The sequence below is a fragment of the Panthera uncia genome, chromosome B4, assembly GCF_023721935.1.
Source record: "Panthera uncia isolate 11264 chromosome B4, Puncia_PCG_1.0, whole genome shotgun sequence".
Lineage (NCBI taxonomy): Eukaryota > Metazoa > Chordata > Mammalia > Carnivora > Felidae > Panthera > Panthera uncia.
Window position 1 is genome coordinate 56,213,084 of NC_064809.1, and position 13,407 is coordinate 56,226,490.

General features: G+C 39.2%; 1 protein-coding gene and 1 non-coding gene across 6 annotated transcripts in view; one reads left to right on the top strand and one right to left on the bottom strand.

Moving 5' to 3' along the window:
• Nucleotides 1–13,407, bottom strand: part of SOX5 (SRY-box transcription factor 5) — a 1,013,639-nt gene that overhangs the window by 897,797 nt on the left and 102,435 nt on the right. The gene's annotated exons all lie outside the window — the stretch shown is intronic.
• On the top strand, nucleotides 5,558–5,664 carry LOC125920485 (U6 spliceosomal RNA). The gene has a single exon (XR_007457076.1). It is a non-coding gene; the product is annotated as a U6 spliceosomal RNA (small nuclear RNA).

Genomic DNA, 13,407 nt, shown 5'->3' on the forward strand with positions numbered 1-13,407 from the left:
CTTCTTCTTTATATAAAACAGGTCGCTAGAAAGAAAGAAGGGACATACATTGTTGATGTTGATGTCACTCAAGTATCTGTTCGTTTTGTTCAGCACATGTAAGATGCTAGAACAAGAATGAGTTGTCATAGTTTTAGAGATGTTTGATAAAGAAGCACTGAGACTGGATAGCTGGAGGAAGGATAAAATCTCCTAGCAGGCCAGGCTGCACAATAATCAGTATTGACTCAAATCAGATGCTATTGTGCATTATCAATATAACAGGCTGAGACTGGAGTTTTCTTTAGAGGAAAAACTGTTTTGAAATAACACGGTAAAGCAGGCTTTTTCAACACCCATTCTAGTACAGTGCTACCTACAATAGCTGCAAAATGTACTGCTTTCTTGTCAACTATAAATACAGGACTTGGTCGATAAATCCTTCACTTATTATTCCATATTCAGAAATTTGAGAAGCTTCCAGAAACCTACAGTCTTTAAACTAGTGTTTAACAAGGAAGTGGATATCGGGGAGGTATGAGGAACTGAGCTAGTTCGGGATAGGAGGTTGCTGATATTTCAAGGTTCTCTAAACACATTTCATATTTCAATGCTACAACCTTCTTGAAGTATCTCTAGGATAAAAGACAAGGAACTATTCCCTTTCAAACAGAGGAATAGGGGTCTGTAAAACCTAATCATTAGGGACTTAGCCAAGTTAAAGATGCATTTCAAAGTCTGAAGAGAAGAAACATTCCTATTAAGCATTCACCTATAAGCCAGGCCACTGTATTTGTGTGTATGTGTGTTTGCATGTGTGTGTATTATGATTCCCACTCTATACATGAGGAAATTGAAGGACATATTCAAGGTAGATGCAGGAGCTTGGGCAAGAATGGGAATGCAATATTTCGAGGGTGAATGCAAATGGCACAGAAATAGAAAGTTAGCAATGGGACATGAAATTTATACGAATTTACCTGTAGAAGATGCTCTTGTGTACTATTCACCCAACAACTAAAGATCTTCCCTTCAGTTTGAAGCACTCACTGTCCCAGCTGCTGGCAGCACTGAATGCTAACAGCTCACAGCTGATCCCCTCTCTGGGCACTGGCTCCGTTGAAGGGAGCTGCCTCGCTGGAGGCGAAACTCCTCCCCAGGGGCAGCAAATGTCTAATGACTGCTAAATAAAGAGGTACAAAGGACAGCCCCCTACCTCAACTCAGGATAACTCCGAATGGCCAGCCCAGCTCTAGAGCTCCCCATAGGATTGGCTGTGTCCTCTGCTGCAACTGCATCTCAATTCAAACTCTCCATCTGCCCATCCTGCTTCCCTCACCCCTCATAGGTATTGTTCCCAAGAGCACACAACAATAAACCTCATAGATGCAAATACCAGAGGCTGAGAGTATGTTTCCAAAGGAAGCAGACAAAGGCAACACCACAAAAAAATAGGCACTAGATGATAACGTTTCCCACTCTCTGAACGAATGAGATTAAAACGTAGTGACTGATTCTACTAGGCACTTCCATGGGCTAGTGTTAGTTTCTAATGCAATTCCCATTATAACTGGAAGCAAGTCACAAGTACTCATACTGTTACAAAATGCTTGTGTTTAAGTCAAAATGATAATGAGTCATTGACTTAAATGAGGAATTGTCAATTAGTAAGTGATTTTATAGGGACTGTGAAGTCCCTCTGTATCTCATGGAAGCTATCTGGTGGTCAAATCTGGTATCAAATATATCTAATTAACTGCATATCCCTTAACACAGTAAAACATGTTTTCTTGAGAAGCTTGATAAATATTTTATTAATTCTGTAATTGTGTAGGAGTCCAAGGAGAGTAAAAAAAATGTGGCAAAAAGAAAAATATATTTCATAGTAACAGACTGCTGAGTTTCATGTAGATCCAAAGAGAGACTCATTATTAAAGAAATAACTTGAACATTAAGACAAGGAAATAAGGATCATAAGGAGTCAGAATGGGTTAAAGTGGTAACATAAAGAACATATCAGATATACCATACTGGGCATCAGTTGAGATACCTCATGATGATTTTGTTGAGGTCAAGGCAGAGATATCAGCTGAAAAATAATATAAATAGCTAAGGTTATAAAATGCTGGACAACTATATCCAGAGAGAACAGCTACCATAATTGATAGTTGGAAGGGAAATTTTTGGTGGCTCCACGTTTTCTCTTTCTCATCTTGTCTTGGTGATCTACAAAGGAATGGGGGCACATAGGGAGGGCCTGGATTTATAGGCTAGAAGCAAGTGTTGATGCAAACAGGGCTGGCTTTATTTTCTAAGACGAAAATTCACTAGGACAGGCACAACATGTTATCTAAAGAATTATTATACAATCTTAATCAGAACTGTACAATACAATCCTACAACAGGCAATAACATGAAGTAAAAAAGGTATCACAGCACAGGACTTTCCAGATTATGGAGACCTCAAAGATTAAGTGTTACTCAGAAGACACTGGCAACTGACATTTAACAAATATATATTGAGCTTCTCACAGATGCCAGGAACTGCTCTATGCACTGAAGATATAGCTGTGAACAAGAGATACAAGACCCTGTTGCATTCTAATGGTGGGAGAAGCAGAAAGATAATAAATGGCTAAAAAAAAACCTATTATGAAAATATCCTGTCATGATGACTGCTATGAAGAAAACAAAAACATGGCACTATGATAAAGAGAAACTGAAGCTACCTTAGACTGAATTCAAGAGAAAGCCTTCCTGAAAAGGTGGCATTTGAGCTAAGGGCTCAATAGCAAGTTAAAAAATCAGCCATTTGAAGGTATGAAGGTATGAGAGAAGAATATTCCAGTCAGAGAGGACCAATGCTAAAAGGCCTCATTTGGATAAGCTTGGAGAGGATACTCATTTGGCTGAAACATACCGAGTGAAAGATATCAAGGTTAAGAGTTGAAATCAGAGACATAAGCAATAGTCAAAGCTTTATGCATTGATACATGGAAGAGACATAATGGATTTGTTTGGAAAGATCACTCTGGCTGATATTCCAAGAACCAAATACTACAGGGGGAGGTGGTCAGAATGGAAGTTCAGAAACCATATAAGAAGCTATTGCTCTATGGGGCTCCTGGGTGGCTCAGTCAGTTAAGCCTCCGACTTTGGCTTGGGTCATGATTTCATGGTTCTGGACTTTGAGCCCCGCATTGGGCTCTGTGCTGACAGCTCAGAGCCTGGAGCCTGCTTCAGATTCTGTGTCTCCCTCTCCCTCCTCCTTTATGCCCTCTCTCTCTCCTTCAAAAGTAAATAAACATTTAAAAAAAGAAGAAGAAGGTATTGCTCTAGTAGGCAAGAGATGATGATAACAGGAAGCTCTAAGAAAGTGAAATTTAACGAGACCAATCATAAGGCTTGTTTTTATACCCACAACCGCCCCCCCCAACGACAGCACAATATAAGATAGGAGATTCATGAGTGAGAGAAGCACAGATTTTAAAAGAATAGGGTAAAACAAAATGGTGGGGGTATGTCAAATGGACATGGAGGCCAACCTGCAAAAGCTTCCAATGGCCAAAGCTGGAACAATTTGAGCCACAAAATGAATAATATAGTACGGAATTATAATCCAAAGTATCAAATATCCATGAGTCCACACTATTTTTAAATAAATGATTGAATGGATAAATGGGAGAAACTGACAAATTTCCCATATAGAATTCCAAACAATTTATGTAAATACTCTGCCTCAAGGAGATGGAGTTTAACTATTCACATCTTGAGTATGGACTGCTCTTCCAAAGAGTACAGTATAGAAAGAGAATAAAGTAACCTCACAATAGAGAAATCATAGCCAGGTGATCAACGTTAGTGTCAGTGATAAGTCAAGTTGACAGTAAGTGCCCTTGATATAGTAAAAAATAGTACATTTTTGTGATCTCCCTAAAACCCATAACCTCAGTACAATCATAAAAAAAAATTAGACAAACACAAATTGAGAGACATTCTATAAAATACCTGATTGCCAAGGTCATGGAAAACAAAGAAAATCTGAGAAACTCTTACACTTCAGAAGAAAGTACTGAGACATGACAGCTAAATGTAGAATGTATCCTGGATGAGATACTGGAACAGAAAAAGGACATTTCCCTACAAACTAAGGAAACCCAAATAAAGTAGACAGTTAATAGCAACGTGCCAATGTTGGTTACTTAGTTGTGCCAAACATAGCACAGTAATATAAAATGTAAACAGCAGGAGAAACTGGATGGAGAATATATGGAAACTCCATACTGTCTTTCAACTTTACAATTTAAAACTATTATAAAATTAAAGGTTATTTTATTTAAAAAAAATCATAGGGACCTTGGATTGGTTCCCATCAACAAAAGTATGGCATCTAAAAAATGGAAGCCAAAGGCCTCCTTCACTCAGTCTTGTTGAAACACAGCCATAGTGCTATGGGGAACACAGTACTGCTAGGTGCCATGCTTGGAGAAGAATGCAGAAAAATGCTCCAGAAACGAGAGTAAGCAGAATGGACAGAGGACTTAAACTCATGACACGTGAGAAACAACTAAAAATACTGGGAATACTTAACCTAGGAAACAAGGAAAGCAAAACAGCTATCTCAAAATACATGAGGGTTTTTTTTTTTTTACAAAGAGTGAGTATTGGACCTTCTCCTAAGTCTGAAACTGCAGCACTTGGTAAAAATGGAGGGAAGACTGTGAGTGGGAAAATATCTATTCAAGAAAAGGAAGAACATTTTAAACCTAGCATTGCCTGCCCTGAGAGGCAAACACATGCCCTTCCAATATTGAGCATTCAAGCTTCTGCTGGAAAGATGTTTGTCCAGCAGTTGTAGAAGACGAGATGGATATTTGAACTCCACGGGACTTTCTAGGTATTCAATACAAAAATTTAATGTCTTCCTGCTTCTCTACCAGCATTTAACTGTTGATAAAACTGGTAGTGCCCCACATCAAGGTTATAGTAATTTGTATATTCTATTCACTTTTAATTTTTTATTAAGGAATTTATTAATTTTACCTTTTAAAATGTATTATAAGGTAGATAGTAGTTAGACCTTCTCAACTCTGTTAATAGAATAATATGGAGTAACATATTCATACTTCTTCAGCACAGACCTCACTCTTGAATTCAAGATTCACCTATTGGGGGCACCTGGGTAGCTCAGTTGGTTAAGCGTCTGACTTCAGCTCAAGTCACGATCTCATGGTTTGTGAGTTCAAGACCCGCACTGGGCTCTGTGCTGACAGCTCAGAGCCTGGAACCTGCTTCATATTCTGTGTCTCCCTCTCTCTCTTTGCCTCTCCTCCTCTCCCTCTCCCTCTCAAAAATAAATAAAAATTAAAAAAAAAAAAGATTCACCTATCCAATTGTTTATTTGACCCCTCCACTGGAACGTCTGATACACATTTCCAATTCAAGTCGCCCAATACAAAATTTGTTTTTCCATCTAAACCTCCCTCAGTCTCATCAACAAATACCAATCTATACCTAATCTCTGTCCATTTATCTCCTACATCCATTTCATTAGCACAGCCTCAAAAACCTGTATGTTGTACTCACTTTGGCAGCACATACACTAAAACTGGAACAATACAGAGAAGATTAGCATGGCCCCTGTGCAAAGAGAACACACAAATTTTTGAAGCGTTCCATATTTTTTGTATAGTAACATGATAGCTATTCTTGTGGTGAGCATAGCACAACATATGAACTTGTTGAATCACTAAGTTATATGCCTGGAACTAATGAAATACTGCCAACTATACTTCAATTTAAAACATTTTTAATTTTTTTTTAATTTTTTTTTTAACGTTTATTTATTTTTGAGAGACAGAGACAGAGCGTGAGCAAGGGAGGGACAGAGAGGGAAACACAGTATCTGAAGCAGGCTCCAGGCTCTGAGCTGCCAGCATGAAGCCTGATGTGGGGGCTCAAACTCACAAACCGTGAGATCAAGATCTGAGCCAAAGTCAGATGCTTAACTGACTGAGCCACACAGGTACCCTTAAAACATTTTTTAAATAATAATTTAGGGCACCTGGGTGGCTCAGTTAAGCATCCGACTTGACTTTGGCTCAGATCATAATCTCACGGTTCGTGAGTCCCAGCCCCACATCGCGCTCTCTGCTGGGAGAGAGCATAGAGCCTGCTTGGGATCCTCTGTCCCCCTCTCTCTCTCTGCCCCTCCCCTGCTAGAGCATGCTTGGTTAGGCTTTCTGTCTCTCAAAAATAAACATTAAAAAAACAAAAATTAAGGGGCACCTGGGTGGCTTAGTCAGTTAAGCATCTGACTCTTGGCTTTGGGTCAGGTCATGATCCCACAGTTCCTGAGACTGAGCCCCACATTGGGCTCTGCTCTAACAGGAGGGAGTCTGCTTGGGATTCTTTCTCTCCCTCTCCCCTCCTCCCCACTCATGATCTCTCTTTCTCTCTCTCTCTTTCATGCTCTCAAAATAAATAAATTTAAACACTGTTAAAAAACAAAAATTAAAAATAAGTAAATAATTTAAAAACCTTATATGTTTGTTTGTCAACTTCTCTCCGTCTTAACTACCAACCCTAGTCTAAACTATTCCTTCCTACCTAGACCATTGCAGTGGTTTCCTAACTGGTGCCCCTGCTTCTACGCTTTCTCCTTGAAATTTATTCTCCACAAAGCAGCCAGAGATTATGTGCCCATGTGTGCAAAACACACACACACACACACACACACACACACACGGTCACATCTTCTTACACACACACACTTCTTACACATCTCTTATAGTTTACCATCACACTTCAAAAAATTTCTAACTCCTTACTCTGTGGTCTGGTTCTTGTCAATCCCTATAAACTCTTCTTACCATTTTCCTCTTTGCCCATGCTCCAACCACATTAGCTTTTTCTCTATTCCTCAATAACCTCAATTGGTTTCTCCCTTAGGGATATTACACCAGCTGTTCTCTCTGCCTAATATGTTATCCCCATGATCTTCAAATGTCTGGTTCCTTCTTGCTATTCTAAAATAGCCATTAAGGCACTCTTCACCACGTTTTATCTCTCTGCATAGTACTTATCACTAGTTGACATGGTCTCGTGTTGCTTTTGTCTGCGAGTTGTCTGAGAACAGGAAGCTTGTATACCTTATTTACAGTGTAGCCTCAGCACCCAAAACAGAATTTACAGTGTAGCCTCAGCACCCAAAGCAAACAGTCAGTAAATATTTGCTCGATGAGTAATTTTAATAGTATGAGAGATGATGACTCATGTGTCATCTGACTTGAAATGTTCAAGTGCACTTTTCTAATATTCGAAAAAATAAAACCAATCTTCTAAAATACAATGAACAGTTCATTCATAATAAAAATCAAATGATGCTTGTCTCCTATTTTTCTTCAACATTTCTCAAATTCACCTTGGCACATTCCAGTCTCTGTGTGTATGTCTGCAATATTGCCTGACTAAAATCATTTCTCCTGGAATGCTCTCTAATGCCCAATATCATCCATGTAAATATAATTTGTGAAACCATTATCCACTTTTAAGACCCAATGACAAATGTTACCTTCCCTTTGATGCATTCTCTGATTAACATCTATCTTGTGTGCACCCAAAATACTTTGGTCTTTAATGACAACCCTCATCTCAGTGAGAGAGCTAGGTATTAACGGATAAGAGTTTCTCAAATTTGGTTCCTTAGGACACCAGGACTTGAGACAATGTGTACAATTCACATAAGCTTGGGAAATACTGCGAAATATATATACTACTTTGGGGGATTCACAACACAGTAAAATTAACGGATCTGGAAAAAGTCCCATGGTAAGTACTGTGTAGGATTTAAGTTTCTGGAACCCAAATTTTGTTTTCATTATTTGATCACAGAATCATCAACTATTTAAAAAAAAAAACAGATATCATTAACATCTCACAGAAGATAGCCTGAGATATACCTGAATAATGGTTAAGACCACAGGTTTGGGAAGTTGCTAAGTTGGATGACTTCAATTTTAATCTGGCCTCCAACAATTATTAAAGGAGTAACTATGCACAAGTAACTGATCTTCTCTGGGGCTCCACCTTCCCATCTTTGAAACAGAGTTGAACAGGACGATCTCATAGGATAAGTGTAAGGATTGAAAAAGAGCGGTATGGTCCCTGAGACCTAGTAGCCACTTTGTAAATGGTAGCCACCACTAGAATAGTCATTTTTATCACGGTTGTACGTCAGTGTTCACTTGAGTATCTCCCACAAGATGGAACACACACCATGCAAAGAGACTTAAGGGTTTGCAAACTGTGGGCATGCTTTGGGCAGAACAGCTAAGGCAAGAATCCTCACACCAGGTCCCAAATGCCTCAGGCCTCACACCATCCCTATTGCCTTACATAGAGTTTAATTCAAGATTTATGTTACCATCCTTGTCTTCTGAGGCATTAGAGTTTACAACCCCTTACTTGGAAGTCCTCAAATAACATTTGTTGAATTGCTTGATCTCAATGGATTCTGACCTCCTTCAATTCTCATCCACCAGAAACTCCCCACCACCTCAAAACAACACCTGAAATCTTTAACATAGATCTCTTTCAAAAGAGTGGTTCACTCAAGCAATGATTTATATATTTAAAACCTAAGTAACGAAGAAGGTAAAATGTATAGCTCGAAAAATTCTCAAGTCTGATGTGCACTTCCTTCACCAACTGGTCAATAAGACAGTCCATAGTGCTGAAGAAATTCAGAGAATAAAGAGGTCCCTTGGGACTGGCTGTTAATGCCAACTCCCAGAAAGTAGGAGGCATTGTTACATGGAGGGAGCTACAGCTGATGACCTCCAGAGGGCCATTTCACCCCTGAGCTTCTATTCAATCATTGGAATTTAAAATAGAACACTAAAAAGAACTTTAAGAGATCATCAAGGCCATCCCCCTGCCTGTTAGAATATTTTTATATCTCCAAGTTCAATGTTGAAGTGTGAAGGCTCAAGCTGCAAGAGAAATTGATGGGTTAGAGGGCAGGAAAGCTTAGGGGGAGAAAAGAGAAAGGAAAAGAAAAATCTAAGGATAAAGGAATTTATGCCCTCCCAATTAACCTTACCAAGGCCCTCAAAATTCCCAAGGCAACCTTGATTCTACCTTTCTTTCTTTTGTTTTCAAATATGGAATTTTCCCCAGGACTAATGTTAGAATTGAGCATATTCTTCCTTTGATTTATGAGAACATTCAGGGAATATAAGGTCATGAAAGTTACCAAACCAGCTGGCTTCAATGCAAAGTAATTAAATAGAAAGTCTTAAAAACTTAAAATCCTTACTAGACTTGTTTCAGAAGAATGTTACATTTATCTTCTTTCACATTTAAAGTACTCATTCTTATATTTTTAAAATATTTATTCTAGATTTACGTGAACCTTCCCCTGATGATAGCAGTGGACCCAATTCAGAAAATCTGAAATTAGACCATCTGTATTTGTGGTTAAAACTACTCGTGAACAACATTTCAGGAAATACGTGGTTACGGTAATTAGATAACCATAAATGTCTGTTAGAGTTCAGAAAAGCAAAGTTAAGTGCTGGAAATTTTTTCCTAAAAGAAAAAAAAAACCACTACAATGGGACATAAACAGAAACAAAAAAACAAACAAAAACAATAACAACCCTGATTTCTTAAGAAGTTGAACAAAGCTACATACTTAAGTGGTTATGCTCTAAACCTAAATGCAATCTACTCAAAGGGGCATTAAGATGTGGGTTTATAAGCTTCCCTATACTGGGTAAAATGCACATACCAAGAATTGTGCTATTTATTTTTAAATTCCTTTGATATGATCCTTAAATTGTACTTAATAATACCTTATAGACCTGGGCCCACCCAGGGGCTTTCATGACCCCTCTACTCTAATACTGTCTTTAAGGCCACTCAGACCCTTTGAAAGCCTCTTACGTTCTAGGTTTTATAATTCCTTTGTAGTACACATATTCAGATACGCACAGGTTAGTAATTTCTCTAAGAAAAATGATGTTTGAAACAACACTCTTGCAGGCGTACTCCTGAGTACACACGCACAAGTAAATCACCTACATCCAGCAGCTGGAAAACAGAGCCAATTTCTGGTAAATGTACATGATAGCCAATTAAAGGAAACCAAGTGGTAGCAAGTCTAGATGGTGAAACATGAGACAATTTTCTGTGACTTTTGCTTGAGGAACCAAGGCATGCTTTAATAGAGTGGCTTCAGGTGTTGATACTCTATCAATGTCTATATCTCTCTGATTGAGTGTGACATAATAGCTGTTTCATTTTTGAAGACCTAGCATTTCCATTTTCTTATATCCTATAGATATCCAAGAGCGAAGAGAGTTGCCACATTACATATCTCCAAATAAAACCATAGGGTAGTCAAATTAATCTAATTATCTGTGACCCAATTTGATAATACTGCTAAAAGCAATGTTAGAAAGGACTTCTCTAGAGTATGTTCTTTCTTTTCTCAGTCATTCTCTTGTTCTAATAATCTGGGTGAGAAAATACTCTTTCACACTGAAAATGCACCTGCTGAGATATTTTATCCATAAACTTGAACTATGAAAATGTGTGCTCTATTTACAGGTATTTGGAAAATGTAATGATGAGACACTCAAAATTGTCATCACCTTAATAAAGGTCTGAAAAATTCTAAAGATTGATCCAACATCATTTTCACATTTAACAATTATACTCAAGCAAGTATTCTCAGGTGACTTAAACAGGTTCAGCAAAGGTCAGAAATATCACTTGCTCATAGCTCTCTCTATGAGGCTGGCTGGCCACAGTGAGTTTTCTACTTGCTTCTTTCATTTCTCACTTTGATCCACCCTTGACCCTATTGACTTTGGTCTCTGACTCACAGATACAAACATGTGGCAGGTTTTATGGTATTTTAGAAAATAATTTTGTGTTCTTTAACAGAGATGAACAATTCTTTATGGGAATCTTTAAGGTTTATTTATTTTTGAGAGACAGAGAGCAAGGGAGCACGAGTGGGGGAGGGGCAGAGAGACAGAAAGAGAGAGAGAGAGGAAGAGAGAGAGAATCCCAAGCAGGCTCAGCACTGTCAGCATGGAACCTGAAGTGGGGCTCGAACTGGAGAACTGTGAGATCAGGACCTGAGCCAAAATCAAGAGTCCCCAGTGCTCAACCGACTGAGCCACGCAGGCACCCCTATGAGAGGCACTTTCATTCCAATTGTTCCAATTAGGAATTTACACTAAAACCTCATCTTTGTTGTTGTGTTTTTGCTTTGTTTTTTGTTTGTTTTGAGTGAGGGAGGGGCAGAGAGAGAGGAGGGGCAGGAGAGACTCCTAAGCAGGCTCTGTGCCTGCCCTGCGAGCCAGAGCCCTTCACAGCGGCTCTTGAGATCATGACCTAAACTGAAATCCAGGGTCGAATGCTCAACCGACTGAGCTACCCTGGTGCCCCTGAAACTCCATCTTTGGAAGCAAAAGACTTACTCCAAAAACCTCTGTATTTTTTTTCTCATTTCTTCTCCAATGTACTGTCATTGTGAATTTTTAATATTTATAATGAGCAAAATTATATGCTTGGAATGCGCCCTTCAACATAATGGTATTACAACTAAATATTTATTTGAATTACGTTTATGGTAATAATAACTAATGTGTTTTTTTTCACACCATAGGTTAAAAGTCTGCAGCCTCTAATTTGACAGGAACTCTATTATCACTTTCTGCAAAATTAGACAGGAAAAAATATTAAGACATCTAAAATCTGACACAAATAGAAATCTCTCTTTTTTTAAAAAAAACAAGAAAGATGATTAGATGCTGCCTGACGTCCCATTTTCAGGCCAAGAAAGGGGATACAGAGGTTCACTATCTTTTCCACCAAGTAAGACCCTTGCAAGAATGCATTGGTATGTAATAACACTGAACTTCTTTAGATGTAGATAAAGTTAGCTTTATCTTCTCGAGGGTCTTATCCATTCAGCCCCCTGTTTCAACTAACATCAAAATACCTTCACTACAAGGCCCCAGCACAGAGGGCTAATCCACAGCACATCATCTGTGAAACATACCACCCTCATACTTGAAAAATGACCAACTAGAGGTGAATAAACAGCACGGAGACAGAAGAATTCCCCTACTCAAAACTGGAACAGAATCTAAACAAAATCTTTTTTTTGTTCTTTAAGTTCCAAAGTAGGCTGATTTTCTCAGTGATTTGTAAAACTACCTACTTGAATTTTTTTTTTAATGCCTCTTACTGTACTTGAGCACTTTTTGTTTTGGTCACAATTACAAACTCTAAACTCTAAAAGCCAATGCCATTTTTCATGATGCTCTTGGAGAAATCTGTAGGAGAGACCTCTTAGAAATAAGTCTACCCTTCTGCAAAGCTTAGCAAAGTTTAACTTTCTAAACTTAAACTTTTGCAAAGTTTAGCAAAGACTTCACATCAGATTATTTTGATTAATTTTACTTCAGAAAATGCACACACATAGCCTATGTTCAAAATAACACCCACAAACACACCTGGAGATTCCAAAGTTTAGCATTTCCCCCAAAACATCTCTGAAAATGATAGCACTCCAATAAAGACTGATATTCTGCTGAGGATAAGGCCATGACCCCAAGATGCTAGAAAACCAACCTTCTGCAGTAGAGGCTGAGTCAAATGCCCGTCCAGGATGGAGGCACTCACTCCAGCTGCCACATGGTCTAGCTGCTGCTAATTCCTAAGTGATTCCTCCTCAGGATCTGCCCCCCGGAGGAAGAGAGATGCCATGGCCAGAGTCTCACACACCTATGAAGGGTTTAGAGTGATGGAGGATGGGCACCCTTGCCTCCTTCACAAAAAGCTCTGAAGGGCCAAGAAGTACCCAAGATCTCCAAGGTTCCGTTGAGGCCTGCGTGATAACTACATGTCAGTATAGCTCCTCCCTCTGCCTGGTCCCGGGGGCCTATGCCCTCACAGCTGTTGATCTCAAGGGCACTCCCAGTCTCCAACTTAGCACCTCAAGGCACCAGACCCAAGAGGCATCACAATGAGAGGAGCTGGAGGGATACCAAGATATATTACAATGCAACATTACTTCTTTTATAAAGGTAAAGAAACCTCAGCCAAGAACAATTAAATAATTTGCATTGAATCAAGTGTCTAGTCAGTCCTGGTAACAGCTCCTCCGCCTTTTCACTTCCAGGTGGGTGTCCTTTATTAGAAATTATTTTCCTGGGGCACCTGGGTGCCTCAGTTGGTTGGGAGGCTCAGGTCATGATCTTGCAGTTTGTGAGTTCCACGTCCTCGGTGGGCCCTGTGCTGGAGCCTGCTTCAGATTCTGTGTCTCCCCCTCCCTCCCCCTCCCCAGCTCGCACTCCGCGTGTGTGTGTGTGTGTGTGTGTGTGTGTGTGTGTGTGTGTGTGTGTG